The sequence below is a fragment of the Mastacembelus armatus genome, unplaced genomic scaffold (assembly GCF_900324485.2).
Source record: "Mastacembelus armatus unplaced genomic scaffold, fMasArm1.2, whole genome shotgun sequence".
In the NCBI taxonomy this organism is placed as follows: Eukaryota; Metazoa; Chordata; class Actinopteri; order Synbranchiformes; family Mastacembelidae; genus Mastacembelus; species Mastacembelus armatus.
In genome coordinates, this window is record NW_022872939.1 from 1,188,267 (window position 1) to 1,204,830 (window position 16,564).

Here is a 16,564-nt window from a genome sequence, read left to right on the forward strand (position 1 = left end):
TGCCACCCAGGAGCATGACCTCTGTCCCTCAATCAATTAAAACTCCACCAGCTCGACCACCTCGGCCAACACCTACACCTGTCTTTCCTCAGAGCACCCCTGTCAGACCCCCTCCACCTGCTCCCGGACCAAAGATCTTGACTAGTGTGGTGAGGGTAGGGTAGGGATTATTACTTAAAATGATAGTGACAATTATTTATTAAAATAAACCCGCACTTAGTGATGATTTGAACTTTTCCACAGACAACGCCACCTTGGGAACTACCCAGGGAAACACAGGGCACACAGGTACGTGTCAACTAATTGATCAGAGACCAGGTATCCATCAGTAAAATAACAATTTTATTGACAATAATTTTTTAAGCAAAAGAAATTGAAATTTAATAATAATTATAACCAAGCTAAATAAAGTATAAGAGGAAAACTCACCCATGGATTAAGAGAGGGGACCAAGAGAGGGAAAACACACAAAACGAAGAAATGCACACAGAGCACGAGCACGACAAACACACTACAACAGAAGCTGGGTGCTAGTAACACCAACCACGAAGCACCACCACCAAAGTCCGACACCAACACCCCTGTGATCCTCTTAAGAGACACACAGATTAATAAACATAAGCAGGCAAAAAAACAAACAACCAAAAAAGGACAAAACAATAAATCCTGTAATAACTTTTAAAAGAACTCAATAGTAGTTCAAATACTAAAAAAAAACATTAACTTCTAAACATCAGTACAATAATGAAAACATAAAAACAGAGTATATTGCAGCGCGTGGCTTCAATCCAGGTAACCACGAATCCGTGAGGCAACAGTTCCTATGTAGTGCTGACGGCCGGCACCGTACAACAAATGGTGTAGTAAGGACTCCACTCCCCAAACTTCGGGGATCGGAACCAGAGTTTAGGCAGAATCAGGCAAACAAAACAGCAGCTCCTATTATTGGAAACAAAGTATATTAGTAGATGCTATAATTGTAATGACTTTTGCTGCTAACTAGCAGAAACACATACCCTAGAAGGCCGCTCCAACCACAAAAGAGGAAAGGCGCATCTAGTAGCTTGATCCACACAGGAGGACAGGTAAACACCACGGAAAGCACTATGTTAAGAAAATACACATAGCAACTACCAGTTGCCTACCTGAAGCCACAACGTATAAGACGCTGATAATTCTCGCTGACAGCGCATGCGTGAGGCCGAAGAAAGAGTGTGAATGAAGCTCACCATCTTTATACTGCACCCCAAGTGGTGATTGGCTATCCTAGTTCTAACAAAATTAGTCCTACTACACTAGCATCAATGCTGCTATCAGCAACTAGGACACCCAGGGCCTCTGCTGTTCCAGGACTTGTAGCCATAATAAACCACTTATCGACCTGAGGCCCAGGGAGAGAACACTCTCCCCTAGTGCTATAGCTACAGTCAAAACATGCAGAGTGGCTAAAAGAGTGACAGTTAGACTGGCCAATCAGAGAAATCTAATTCAAATCCCTTGCAGACAGATAGTTTCAGGTCCTACTCAAACTAATTTGAAAGTTGCAGTGCTCAATGTCAGATCTTTATGTAACAAATCATTTTTAATCAATAATTTTATCTCCTCTTACAAGCTTGATTTTATGTTTTTAACAGAAACATGTTTAGATAGCAGGACAAGAAATGCAGTTCTTATTGAACCCACCCCATCTAATTTTACATTTCTATCAGAATCACAAGAAAACAAAAAGGGTGGTGGCGTCTGTGCCTTTTTTAGGGATAATATGGTTACCCACAGGCTGTCATTTGGGGAGTTCTTATCATCTGAGTATGTATCTTTTAAAATGGAGCAAAAATTATTTTCCTCTTGATGCAAAATCTTACCTTATGACTTTCCCCGGGTTCATTAATGTAGGGATAAAAGAAGACGGAATGTAAGTTAGGAATCGACACACCAGTTTATTGTAAAAGTACAGAGACGTCTCCGGAGATCCACTCACACATGCAGGCAGAGAGATCTAAACAATAGATGGAAACTATACAATGTTTAAACTGTTGGGCAGCGCCCCACCAAAAGGAATTTATGATATTACCTTATATGGAGTTGTTATTGCCAACTGTCTTCTATGTGTTCTGAGTGGGGGTCGCTTGAGCAAACTAAGGCCAGTTACTTCCTTTATCTTATATGAAGCCCCCATAGGTGCGTCTGCATTCCACACTCTGTACTTTTTATTATCATTTACAAACCTCCCCAATGCTGTCAAAATTTTATTGATGGATTTACTGAGATGCTTTCAGTTGTCTTCACAGAGTTTGACTGTTTGCTTATTTCAGGTGATTTTAACGTTCACATGGATAAGGCCTGTGACAGATATGCCAAAGAACTTTCTGCCGTCCTTGAAACGTATGGCCTTAGTCAGCATGTTAGAGAGCCGACCCATACCGGAGGTCACACTCTGGACCTTGTCATTACTAAGGGTGTTAACGCTTCTAATGTCTGTGATTGAGATTGACCATTTTTGATGTGTCCATAATTCCTAAAGATGCAACTGGACCTACACTTGTTCAGAAATGACACATAAATGATAACACCAGGGTACTGTTTATGGAGATGATTAGGTTTGAAAATACCACTTTCTTTCGTGTTGAAGATTTGTTGACTTCATATACTTCAAGTGTTCTAAATGTCATAGATGTGATTGCTCCTGTTAAAGATAAATTAATCAGGAACAGGCAATAGCCACTGTGGAGAAATGATGACTCGGTCAGGGCACAGAAAAGGGACTGCCGGAAGGCCGAACAAAAATGGCATAAATCAAAGCTCCAGGTTCATTATGATATTTATAAGCAGATGTTGTGTGTGTTCAATGAAACTCTACGTAGAAAGAGAGAAATGTATTTTTCTGAAATCATCAACAACAGTAGTAACAACTCACGTGTCCTGTTTGCTACAGTGAGTAGGTTAACAAACCCTCCATCTCCATTGCAACTGGAACTAATTTCAACATCTAAATGTAATGAATTTGCATTATTTTTTAATGACAATATTCAGGGTATTAAACAAACAATAAATTGCACAAGGCAGATACCAACTCTGCAGTCATTAAGGGAACATTTGGTAGAACTGACACACTTTACACCAGGAAATGACATAACAGCTGAAGAGATCATCTCCAGTCTGAGCTCATCCACCTGTTGCCTTGATGTTTTACCCACCAAATTTCTGAAATCAGTACTAAGCAGTTTGTCACCACAACTCACTCAATTAGTTAATAACTCATTACAGTCTGGAACATTTCCAAGGGCCTTGACAATTGCCGTCATCAAGCCTTGATGTTTTACCCACCAAATTTCTGAAATCAGTACTAAGCAGTTTGTCACCACAACTCACTCAATTAGTTAATAACTCATTACAGCCTGGAACATTTCCAAGGGCCTTGACAATTGCCATCATCAAGCCTCTCCTGAAGAAGAGCAATCTTGATGCTATGGTACTGAACAACTACCGGCCCATATCAAACCTGCCGTTTTTAGGCAAAATCATTGAAAAAGTTGTTTACCAACAACTTACTGACTTTCTCATGCTAAACAACTGCTTTGATGATTTTCAGTCAGGTTTTACACCCCCCTGAAACTGCCCTCATCAAGGTGACAAATGACATTCGCCTGAACACCTACGCTGGCAGAGTCTCTGTCTTAGTACTGCTGGATCTAAGTGCTGCTTTTGACACAGTGGACCATGTGATCCTGTTACAAAGGTTAGAGGACTGGATAGGCATCTCTGGTACTGCCCTTGAATGGTAGGTTGGATATTGGTCTATAATTAGCCAAGACTCCTGGATCAAGACTAGGCTTTTTGAGTAAGGGTTTGATTACTGCAGTCTTAAAGGCCTGTGGTACGTAGCCTGATACTAGAGATACATTTACCAAGTCTAATAAAGATGAGTTAATTAATGGCAGGTGTCTTTAAGCAGTCTAGTCGGGATGGGGTCTAAGAGACACGTTGATGATTTCGATGAAGCAACTACTGATGTAAATTCAGAGAGATCTATGGGAGAGAAGCAGTCTAAACATAACTGAGGTCTTACAGATGATTCAAGAGCTACTGTAGTAGAAGATTCATTTATTGCAGGTATAGGAAGCATCTGCTGAATTTGATCTATAATTTTATTTGTAAAGAAACTCATGAAGTCATCACTGCTGAGAACTAAGTTTTATTGTATTAATTTTTGGGCAATTATATTTTAGAATTTTATTTCAAATAGCAGTTAACCCTCTGGGGTCGACGCACGCGCCGGCGCGTTTTGAGGCGTCTTTTCCTGATAAGGCCGAAACAAACTTAAATTACTCCGTCAATTCTGATCGTACAGATAAAAGAAGTATATCATTCAAATCTGTAAAGGGTCTAGTTTTAGTGGTATACCATCATAATAAAAACAAAACGTTGTGCTTTTTTTAAATAAAGAAAGCCGACAGGGTGCGCTCTCGGACTTTTCTGTCTCTGCCATTTCTCTTCACAGACGCGTAAATAAAACAACCAGAATCTCAGCGAATACTTGGCTCATAAAAATAAGAATTATATGGCTAGAAAGCTTGAAATGTTTTCTTTTGAGTGAAACAATTCAAGTCGAAAACAAATCATCACTTTTTATTTAATCCGTATGAACGTAAGGAGAAGTCTGTTTTTTCCTGTCTCACCTCATTACAGGTAATGCGGTCCCGCCTTGTACACTGTCCACTGTTCACATGTAAATAATCTCAGGTGAACCAGGTAAATATGTGCACACCCCAGAGAAATGACATAAAAAGTCAAACTTCATCATAGAATTTACTCACTTTTTCTGCACGTTTGGATGATAGAGCGTCACGGACGTGAAGAAGCGCTTCTTGTATTCCACACAGAGACAAATAGTTTAGCTTGTCCTCAGAGTAAAAACACTGATTTTAACTCAAATGAGGATCGTTTGGCTCCTCATTGTTTTGTATTGTGCTGCACTAATCCGTCCCATCTACATTGTCTGAAAGGCTCATTATGTGCGTCTTTGTCTGGTCGTTCAGTGCGTCTTTTGTGTTCTCAGGTAAATCACATGACTATTCATCCTCAGACACACCCTCTTGCATATGGCCTTTCTGGACAAAAAGTGTCTTAGAAAATTTAAATCAGTGTATTGTTTACTGCGAATGTGTGAACAAGATGACATTCACAGCACTCTGAAGTAAACACTTTAGCCTACAATATGCTGGTCTCCAAAGTCTTGTGAACCAATGTTCTGTTTGTGTTTTATGGTCTTATTTCAGTGAGTAAAAAATTGTAGTTTTTCACTAACCATGCATAAACACTTTTTTCTCAAAAACACAATCATGTATAAACTTGCTGCTCACATATTATTGTAGCCAATTGTGTGCTGATTACAGTGTTATCAGACTTTAGACATTAATATGTTTAAAAAACACTGAAAAAAGCACAAATGTCAGGACATGTCAAAATTTGTCCAGGTCCCAAAAACCCCCTCAGACCCTTGAGGGTTAAGTAATGTGTTCAATAAAAAATGAAATTGATTAATTTATTATGCATATTAATTTATCTACGTATGAACATGTTGGATCTAGAACAAAGTGAAACACATCATATAAACCCCCAGTGTTTGCTTTACAGTGACACCATGGACATGATGGTCCTCATAGCTTAACTCTGAAAACACTATATAGCCACAGTCACACAAGCACTCATCACAGAGTGGAGGGTCCATGGAGCTCTCACTTCCATAAATACACTTTGTTTTCAAATGTCAAATACCTTCTTGCATATATATCACACGTCTACAAATGTAAATAATGTACACAAACTTCACTATCGTCACACATCGATTTCCACACCATGATATTTTGACAGTGACTCAAACACTGATAACACTCCCATCGAGGCCCACTGCTGACACTTAGCAACGGTTACTAAGGGGGCGGGGCTTCAGCTTCTGGTGACGTTTGCGTCTCAATATGGCGGCGACAAAAACAGAACCAGAGCATGAAAACAGCGATAACTACTACAAAACCGAGATTAAAGAGAAGAACCAGGACCCAGGTTTCGTCTACAAGGACCACTACAGACATGAAATTAAAGAGGAGAGTCAGGACACGGATTTTATCGATTACGACCACTACATCATTATGAAGGAGGAGAACGAGGACTCAGTTTTTATGGACCACGATCCCTACAAGAGCGAAATGAAGGAAGAGAACCAGGACCCATTTTTTGTCAACCAGGACCACAACAAAGACGCCGTTAAAGAGGAGGATCAGGATCCAGATTGTACCGAACTGGACGAATACAAGGGCGGAATAAAGGAGGACAACCAGGATCAAGATTTCATCGACCCAGACCACCCGACCAACGAGCCCGACTCGTCCTCTGGTCCCAGCGATGAGCAGGTCAGTGTTAAGGAATTAATAGATAGAAAACTGCGGTCAAGCCAGTTTGACAGGTGTTTGTTTATTTAGGGGTTATTTTCTGTATTTTTCTTTAAAGTTTATCTTTCAAATCATTGTTTTCAGATGAGTTTACAGACAAACAAATAAATAGTTTGTTTAAATAGCCTATGCTTTTATTTCAATCCAGAGTATAAAAAAAGCTAAATTTCTAATCCTTTTTATAGTATATATACATACCTCATATAAAACTTTTTTATCTCAGAAACCCTTTAAAGATATGGGATATTATTATGCTTTAGAGGGCTATAGATGCTTATTTCATAAGTAGTTCTTAGTTCTTATAGGGGACGTCCCATACTATATACAGTCAAGCCTGAAATTATTCATACCCCTGGCAAAATCTGACTTAAAGTTACTTTTATTCAACCAGCAAGCTTTTTCTTGATTAGAAATGACACAGGCGTCTCGCAGAAGAAATTAAGATGATGTACAGGGCATCATTGTGGAAAAAATCAGTAGGCTATTCATTTTTTATTTACATTTGAACAAAAAGTGGCACGTGAATAAAAGTAACTTTAAGTCAGAATTTGCCAGGGGTATGAATAATTTCGGGCTTGACTGTACATACCTCATATGAAACCTGCAGCATTTTGGAGAAATGCGCCATTATCCTACTTCAGAGGGCTACAAAGACCCCATTTCTCATAAGTAGAATAAAGAAAATAATTAAAAGAAAAGAAATAAATGATTACTTATTCCTTCTAAACTGATATTAACAAAAACAATCGCCTCCCTTAGGATGCTGGGCCTTTACAAAAGAAACTAGGGCTGCACCTATTGATCATTTTTGGAGCTGAGTATTCTACAGAATATTTCAGCAATTACTTGAGTAATCGGATAAAATAAGCCTTTGGATTTTTAAACAATAATACTATTGTGTAATGCATGACAGAAACAACAGGTTACCATGAAATTACGTTACCTTGTGTCTGAGCCTTGTGTTGGCTCAGACACAAGGTAACACCTACAAATGCAAAGAGGTATGAACTTTGGTCCATGTTGGTATGGATATTACAGCTCAAGTGAAAAACTGCCTCCAAGTAGACTTTATAAAAAACAGCAAGAACTCTTAGTTCTATTCTGCACCCTGATTATTGGCTCAGCAGTGATGAGATCAACTTTGCTTCTCACCTTATTGCAAATGAATACACAGAAATCTATGGATTTCAGTCCAAACTTTTATTTAGTGTATTAGAAACGGAGGAATTGTGGGTACTCCTAACAAGCCACTCATTTGAATTTTACACACTGGGGGAAACCATTGGGTTAAGGCCAAAGGAAGACCAATTCATGGTAATATTTCCTAGTGTTCAGCAGCAAAGCAATAGCAGCAACTGTGGCTTGTTTACAGTTGCATTTGCACTTCCTCTATGCTGCAATGTTAGGCCTGAGACTTGTCTGTTCGGTGAGGGATGGATGAAGGCAGAATTCATCAGGCGTTTCAGAGCCTCAACCAAGCGAAGCCAATTTTAGGCAGACCCCTATCAGAGTGTACCATGTAACATGATTTCTTTGTTGTGTGCAGTCCTGCACACAACAAAGAAATCATGGACTGCACACAACAAAGAAATCATGGTGCAGTGCTCATTGTGTAATGGATGATATCATCCCACCTGTGTTAACATACCTGCAAATGCCATTTTTGGTGAAGATGACTGGCACTGTCATCCTCATCCTCAGTACTACACTAGAAAAATGTACATTGACTTGATATGTTGTAAAACTATGTTTTGTGCTTTCATTATGTGACCTTTTAGTTACTAGTTCTAGTACGTTTTCTTTTACAGTATTATTATTTTATTATTATAATTATACAGTACAACGGGGTAGCCACAGACATTGGAGTAGGGTAATGGCACATTCCTCCAAAACACTGCAGTAAAAAGTTTTCATATGAGGTATGTATATAGCATGGGACGTCCTATATAAGAACTGACCATTGTTTTTTTTTTTTTCTATTGATGAGAAATGGGGTATTTATAGCCCTCTGAAAAATACAGAAAATCATTACTCAAATAAACAAACACCTGTCAAAAAAGACCTATAAATAAAACATGAGGGCAAAGTTGAAAAAAAAAAAAAAAACATAACAGCTTGTTATATTATGTGAATTCTGAGCAAAATGAAAAGTGCCCTGAAAGTACGTTCTCTGAACTGCGGTTGGCTTGACCGCAGTAACGAGGAGGTCTAGTCCTCTGTTCCCAGCGATCAACAGGTCAGTGTTCAAGACTTAATGGATAGAGAAGGGTTCACAAAGAGGCCAGAGTCATGGTTCCGTGTGTCATCTGTTCTTTCTAATTTTAGTTCAAGTCTGGGAGCGTCTAAAATCCAGAAAAAAAAAAACAAAATCCAGCCTTTATGTTTATGTATTTCCCGGTGTGTGTTTTCCTGGTTTCACCCAGTCCTGAATAAAACAGCTTAGAAGTAGGTCTGAGCCATTACCCAGCCAGTTTACTATGGATGGGTGTTGCTACTCTGATATGCTACTTATGCTACTCTGTACTTTATCTGACCAGTACTTTATCAGTTTGGCATTTCAAGTCCATCATTGGATTTTTTTTCTTTGGAGTGTTCATAGGGAGATTCTAGTGTGTCCATTAAAATTGTGACATTAATGAATCAAGTGACTTAAATAATTTGCCTCAGGGTGTTATGGGAAGCTGTCATGTCGTTGCTGTGGTGGGTGAAGGGATGAGACATAGGATCCAAATGCAGGACAGAGAGAGTTCTTCTTTTTCTTCCCTGGAATGACCAGGGCTCAGGCACAGACAAATTCTCAGAACAAACGCCACTCGCTCTGATATGAACCAACATAGGTGTGGAAAAACATTAATGGTCCGACACCGAACAAAGAAGAACAGGAGATATATAAAGACAAAAAAAAAGCTAACTAAACACAGGTGGAACAAATTGTAATAGTGAACATAAAGCTACCTATGACCGGCACAGGTGACAACAGGAAATAAACCAAAAAAAAAGTCAATAACCGGAACAGAAAACCCCACATCATGACAGAAGCTTTCAAAATACAGTGGGTACGGAAAGTATTCAGACCCCTTTAAATTTTTCACTCTTTGTGTCATTGCAGCCATTTGCCAAAATCAAAAAAGTTCATTTTATTTCTCATTAATGTACACTCAGCACCCCATCTTGACAGAAAAAACCAGAAATGTAGAAATTTTTGCAAATTTATTAAAAAAGAAAAACTGAAATATCACATGGTCATAAGTATTCAGACCCTTTGCGGTGACACTCATATTTAACTCACATGCTGTCCATTTCTTCTGATCCTCCTTGAGATGGTTCTGCTCCTTCATTGGAGTCCAGCTGTGTTTAATTAAACTGATTGGACTTGATTAGGAAAGGCACACACCTGTCTATATAAGACCTTACAGCTCACAGTGCATGTCAGAGCAAATGAGAATCATGAGGTCGAAGGAACTGCCCAAGGAGCTCAGAGACAGAACTGTGGCAAGGCTCAGATCTGGCCAAGGTTACAAAAGAAATTCTGCAGCATTTAAGGTTCCTAAGAGCACAGTGGTCTCCATAATCCTCAAATGGAAAAAGTTTGGGACGACCAGAACTCTTCCTAGACCTGGCTGTCCAGCCAAACTGAATAATCGTGGGAGAAGAGCCTTGGTGAGAGAGGTAAAGAAGAACCCAAAGATCACTGTGGCTGAGCTCCAGAGATGCAGTAGGGAGATGGGAGAAAGTTCCACAAAGTCAACTATCACTGCAGCCCTCCACCAGTTCAGGCTTTATGGCAGAGTGGCCCGACGGAAGCCTCTCCTCAGTGCAAGACACATGAAAGCCTGCATAGAGTTTGCCAAAAAACACATGAAGGACTCCCAGACTATGAGAAATGAGATTCTCTGGTCTGATGAGACCAGGATTGAACTATTTGGCGTTAATTCTAAGCGGTATGTGTGGAGAAAACCAGGCACTGCTCATCACCTGTCCAATACAATCCCTACAGTGAAAGATGGTGGTGGGAGCATCATGTTGTGGGGGTGTTTTTCAGCTGCAGGGACAGGACGACTGGTTGCAATTGAAGTAAAGATGAATGCGGCCAAGTACAGAGATATCCTGGAAGAAAACCTGTTCCCGAGTGCTCAGGACCTCAGACTGGGCCGAAGGTTCACCTTTCAACAGGACAATGACCCTAAGCACACAGCTAAAATAACAAAGGAGTGGCTTCGGAACAACTCTGTGATCGTTCTTGACTGGCCCAGCCAGAGCCCAGACCTAAACCCAATTGAGCATCTCTGGAGAGACCTGAAAATGGCTGTCCACCAACGTTCACCATCCAACCTGAAAGAACTGGAGAGGATCTGCAAGGAAGAATGGCAGAGGATCCCCAAATCCAGGTGTGAAAAACTTGTTGCATCATTCCCAAGAAGTCTCATGGCTGTACTAGCTCAAAAGGGTGCTTCTACTCAATACTGAGCACAGGGTCTGAATACTTATGACCATGTGATATTTCAGATTTTCTTTTTTAATAAATTTGCAAAAATTTCTACATTTCTGGTTTTTTCTGTCAAGATGGGGTGCTGAGTGTACATTAATGAGAAATAAAATGAACTTTTTTGATTTTGGCAAATGGCTGCAATGACACAAAGAGTGAAAAATTTAAAGGGGTCTGAATACTTTCCGTACCCACTGTAAGTAATAATTTATTAGTGGTAAAGTTTTCATTTTGAATGTAGTTATTTGGTCAGTTTGCACCCACTTGACAGTTTATTATAATTTTATTGTTTCATATATGTAGGGGCAGTTCCAGGATTTCTTTCTTGGGGGGCAGATAGGGGCATAGACTATAGAAGGGTGGCATATTGAATTAACATGAAAAAAAGTTTTAAAATGCCCTACTCCAGTCCTTGATTTTACAGGTTAATAATAACAAGTAGGGTAAAATATAAATAATAACCGTGGTTAACACTTTATTTTACACCACACTTGACAGTGTATTTACCTTAAAGTGGTAAACTGTTACCTAAGATGGTTTAATTCCTCACAAAATACATCTGGCCCCACAGGCAGACTGGTCTGAGAAGGGAACAGTGAAATAGTGTAGAAAAGCAGCGTAATGGAATGAAGTTAACATGTGTCTCTTAAGATACATAATTCAATTAAATTAAATTTATTTGTATAGCACCAAATCACAATACAAATCATCTCAAGGCACTTTACAAAAAAAAAAAAACAATAAATCCCTTATGAGCAAGCACTTGGCGACAGTGGAGAGGATAAACTCCCTTTAACGGAAGAAAAACCTCCAGCAGAACAGGGCTCAGTTTGGATGGCCATCTGCCTCGACCGGTTGGGGTGATATTTGTACTACTCATTTGTCTGTGGTTTCCCAGATAATGATAATATTAGTGATCTGTTTTTTTCTCATAGCTACACAGTCAGCAATTATGTGTCCCATTTAGTTACAATAAAAGCACGATCACTTTTCTCTGAAGTCGGCGCTTTAGCAGCAGAGGCAGTAGAGAAGCAACTGTAGATTTCTGAGAAATGTTGTGAGTTAGCACAAGCTACCACGACCATGTACATATCTACACATCTTTAGTGACTTTAACTCTACACTTCATTTAGTTTAGAGGGACTACAATTGTGGTTTATTACTTTATATCGTAATAATAATTTCTATTTGCACACCAGGCTTTTCACAATTGAGTTACACTAAAAATGATGAACAATTATTAAGATGAAATCTCAAATCTGAAGGCAGGGATGATATCAAATAGAGACTTATATACTCTTATAAATAACAAAAATTACTGGGTTTGTAAGTCTAAATAGCAAAAGAGGACATGGGAAAGAACACTGATTGAAATGATACATGATGAACAATGGAATAGATTCATGGAATTTATGGACTTAAAGGAAGATTTCCGGAAAAATATTTCTGTTTTTGTAGTTTGAGACATCAGCTGTTCACCACAGAGTACTTTGCCATCACCTGGAGCTTGCTGAGGTTACTATGCAAGCAGGGCAAGAAAGTCTGCTTCGGTGGTCATTTGGCCCTCAGAGTGTTTCTGAAAACCAAATTTGGGTAAGAGAAAAGTTTATTTAGGCTCAATTTTAAAAATGACAAAATGAGACACAACACAACTTTACTACTCCAACTCCAAGGACGTTTTCATGATGTTCATGTTTCATAGACATTGTAAATGTCATTTATGGTTTTAGATTGTTCTGTCATGTTATTTCATATCTTCTCTCCATTTCACTTTTTTCTTCTTTTTTACAAATAGAAAAGAAGAAAGGGAGTCACCAAGACCTTCACAACATTGCACAGTTTAGAGATAAATCAACATGTTCACACTGCAAAGAAAACATACAGCTGTGACCAGTGTGGAAAAGACTTTACACATTTAGGCCACCTGAAAACACATCAGCGTATTCACTCTGGAGAGAAGCCGTACAGCTGTGACCAATGTGGAAAAGCCTTCTCAGAGTTAGGCTCCCTCAAAAAACATCAGCGTATTCACTCTGGAGAGAAGCCGTACTGGTGCGACCAGTGTGGAAAAGCCTTCATTGAGTTAGGCCAGCTCAAAAGTCATCAGCGTATTCACTCTGGAGAGAAGCCATACTGGTGCAACCAGTGTGGAAAAGCCTTCTCACAGTCAGGCTCCCTCAAAAGACATCAGCTTATTCACTCTGGACAGAAACCGTATTGGTGCGACCAGTGTGGAAAAGCCTTCACAGAGTTAGGCTCCCTCAAAAAACATCAGCGTATTCACTCTGGAGAGAAGCCATACTGGTGCGACCAGTGTGGAAAAGCCTTCACAGAGTTAGGCCACCTCAAAACACATCAGCGTATTCACTCTGGAGAGAAGCCGTACTGGTGTGACCAATGTGGAAAAACTTTCATTAGTTCAAGTGCTCTAACAGCCCATCAGCGCATTCACACAAAGAAGAAATGTTCAAACTGACCACTGTGTTTGTCAAGAGCCTCTTAATTGCTGGTGGAAACTGTGGGAGATAGGTCTAAGACTGGCTTTTGTCTTTGCTTCTCTATTGCTATCAAATAGAGGTTGTGGCTTAACAGGTAGAGCAGGTCAACTATGAACCAGTGTTGGTGATTCAACTCTGACATGATCTTCCTCACTTGATGTAGCTGGATGTCAGTAAGTGTGTGAATACAACTCAGAAAGACATTTCTCCGGTGTGTGAGTCTTCACTAGTCCACATATTTTAGTGTCTTTGGGCAAGAAAACCCAACCCAAGTTTCCCCTGATGGCAGTTCCATTGGTGTGTGAGCGGATGGGCGAATGGGCAAAGTGTAAAAGTGCTTAGAGTGGACTGAAGTGTAGAAAAGCACTCTACAGTGTAGTGAAATTAAATATATATGTATTGGACATGAATGTGTTTATTATGTCTGGTTTATGAATTAAGAATATCATAAACCGTCTTTATAATTTTGGAGCACTAGATCCTTTGATGGCAGATCAACCAGTCGGTTAATGAGTATTACAGAATATCAGTCTACAGTTGGAGTGAGAATTCCCAGATTCAGTGACGTATTTACTGTGTAAAATAACATAGATGATGCCAGTCACAGATGCCTTTTTAAGATTTATTCAATTATTTACATGGTAGATACATGCTATTTACATAGGGGGAAACAGAGGGAGAACTGGTCAGAGAAACTAGATGAATTAACAAATAAAACATTGTAACAGTATAACCATTGGTTATACAGTGGGTACGGAAAGTATTCAGACCCCTTTAAATTTTTCACTCTTTGTGTCATTGCAGCCATTGTCCAAAATCAAAAAAGTTCATTTTATTTCTCATTAATGTACACTCAGCACCCCATCTTGACAGAAAAAACCAGAAATGTAGAAATTTTTTCAAATTTATTAAAAAAGAAAAACTGAAATATCACATGGTCATAAGTATTCAGACCCTGTGCTCAGTATTGAGTAGAAGCACCCTTTTGAGCTAGTACAGTCATGAGTCTTCTTGGGAATGATGCAACAAGTTTTTCACACCTGGATTTGGGGATCTTCCTTGCAGATCCTCTCCAGTTCTTTCAGGTTGGATGGTGAACGTTGGTGGGCAGCCATTTTCAGGTCTCTCCAGAGATGCTCAATTGGGTTTAGGTCAGGGCTCTGGCTGGGCCAGTCAAGAACGATCACAGAGTTGTTCCGAAGCCACTCCTTTGTTATTTTAGCTGTGTGCTTAGGGTCATTGTCCTGTTGAAAGGTGAACCTTCGGCCCAGTCTGAGGTCCTGAGCACTCGGGAACAGGTTTTCTTCCAGGATATCTCTGTACTTGGCCACATTCATCTTTCCTTCAATTGCAACCAGTCGTCCTGTCCCTGCAGCTGAAAAACACCCCCACAACATGATGCTCCCACCACCATGTTTCACTGTAGGGATTGTATTGGGCAGGTGATGAGCAGTGCCTGGTTTTCTCCACACATACCGCTTAGAATTAACGCCAAAAAGTTCAATCTTGGTCTCATCAGACCAGAGAATCTTATTTCTCATAGTCTGGGAGTCCTTCATGTGTTTTTTGGCAAACTCCATGCGGGCTTTCATGTGTCTTGCACTGAGGAGAGGCTTCCGTCGGGCCACTCTGCCATGATGCCCCGACTGGTGGAGGGCTGCAGTGATAGTTGACTTTGTGGAACTTTCTCCCATCTCCCTACTGCATCTCTGGAGCTCAGCCACAGTGATCTTTGGGTTCTTCTTTACCTCTCTCACCAAGGCTCTTCTCCCATGATTGCTCAGTTTGGCTGGACGGCCAGGTCTAGGAAGAGTTCTGGTCGTCCCAAACTTTTTCCATTTGAGGATTATGGAGGCCACTGTGCTTTTAGGAACCTTGAGTGCTGCAGAAATCCTTTTGTAACCTTGGTCAGATCTGTGCCTTGCCACAATTCTGTCTCTGAGCTCCTTGGGCAGTTCCTTCGACCTCATGATTCTCATTTGCTCTGACATGCACTGTGAGCTGTAAGGTCTTATATAGACAGGTGTGTGCCTTTCCTAATCAAGTCCAATCAGTTTAATTAAACACAGCTGGACTCCAATGAAGGAGCAGAACCATCTCAAGGAGGATCAGAAGAAATGGACAGCATGTGAGTTAAATATGAGTGTCACTGCAAAGGGTCTGAATACTTGCGACCATGTGATATTTCAGTTTTTCTTTTTTAATAAATTTGCAAAAATGTCTACATTTCTGTTTTTTTTCTGTCAAGATGGGGTGCTGAGTGTACATTAATGAGAAATAAAATGAACTTTTTTGATTTTGGCAAATGGCTGCAATGACACAAAGAGTGAAAAATTTAAAAGGGTCTGAATACTTTCCGTACCCACTGTATGCAGTGGTGGAAAAAGAAATCTTGAAATCAATTCATGTTCTGTGTTTGAGTCTGAGGTCTAAACAGCAGTTTAGGAGGAAGCTGTAAGTATCTACGGAGACCAACTGAGATTAGTGTGAGACAACAGCACAGCCATGGGTTACTTTTGTCTGACCTCAGGTTTCCTGAGGCTCAGTCTGTTCCGCTGTGGGTTGGTTGAACCTGTCTGCCGGCAGGTTTCCAGGATAGACGTAGGCGTTCCCCAAAGTCCTCGGCTGCAGGACTGGAATCCGTTTATCGCCTTTCTTCGCTCTTCGTCTGGCCGCTGCAGAAAGTTTTTTTGTGTGAGATGGTCAGCTGGAGGTGAGCTGTTGGCTACAGGACAGCGACACATGGAGGATGTCTTTAGGTCTCTCCTCCGCAGGAGCAGTAAAAGCAGTCTCTACCTCACTGTTCTGTAGGTGCTCTCTTTCTTAGGGTCTTTCTCCTCAGAACGCGAGGGTGTTGTGGAATCTGCAAATCTCCAAAAACTCTCTCCACAAAAACTCGCTGTGTCTCTCTGTGTGTCTTTTTGTGTCTTGCTGCACTGGGCAGAGAAACCATCTGGTTAGTCCTTCATCGTGCTTAACACAATGTGGTTGGTCCAGGAAGTGCTCCATCCTTGCTGGTGATTGGTTCACTGTCCCCTAACTGTGATGGGGCAGTGTCACTGGTATCTGGGACCAATCTTCTCTTTATGTTTTTAGGAATATTTTTAGTCTGCTTCAAGTTTAAGACCATTTAC

At 40.2% G+C, this 16,564-nt stretch overlaps 1 protein-coding gene and 1 pseudogene across 1 annotated transcript in view; one reads left to right on the forward strand and one right to left on the reverse strand.

The window, feature by feature from the left end:
• Positions 1-16,564, reverse strand: part of LOC113137743 (NACHT, LRR and PYD domains-containing protein 12-like) — an 884,868-nt gene that overhangs the window by 298,326 nt on the left and 569,978 nt on the right. The window lies entirely within an intron of this gene.
• LOC113137738 (zinc finger protein 208-like) overlaps positions 1-16,564 on the forward strand; it is an 852,137-nt pseudogene that overhangs the window by 172,586 nt on the left and 662,987 nt on the right.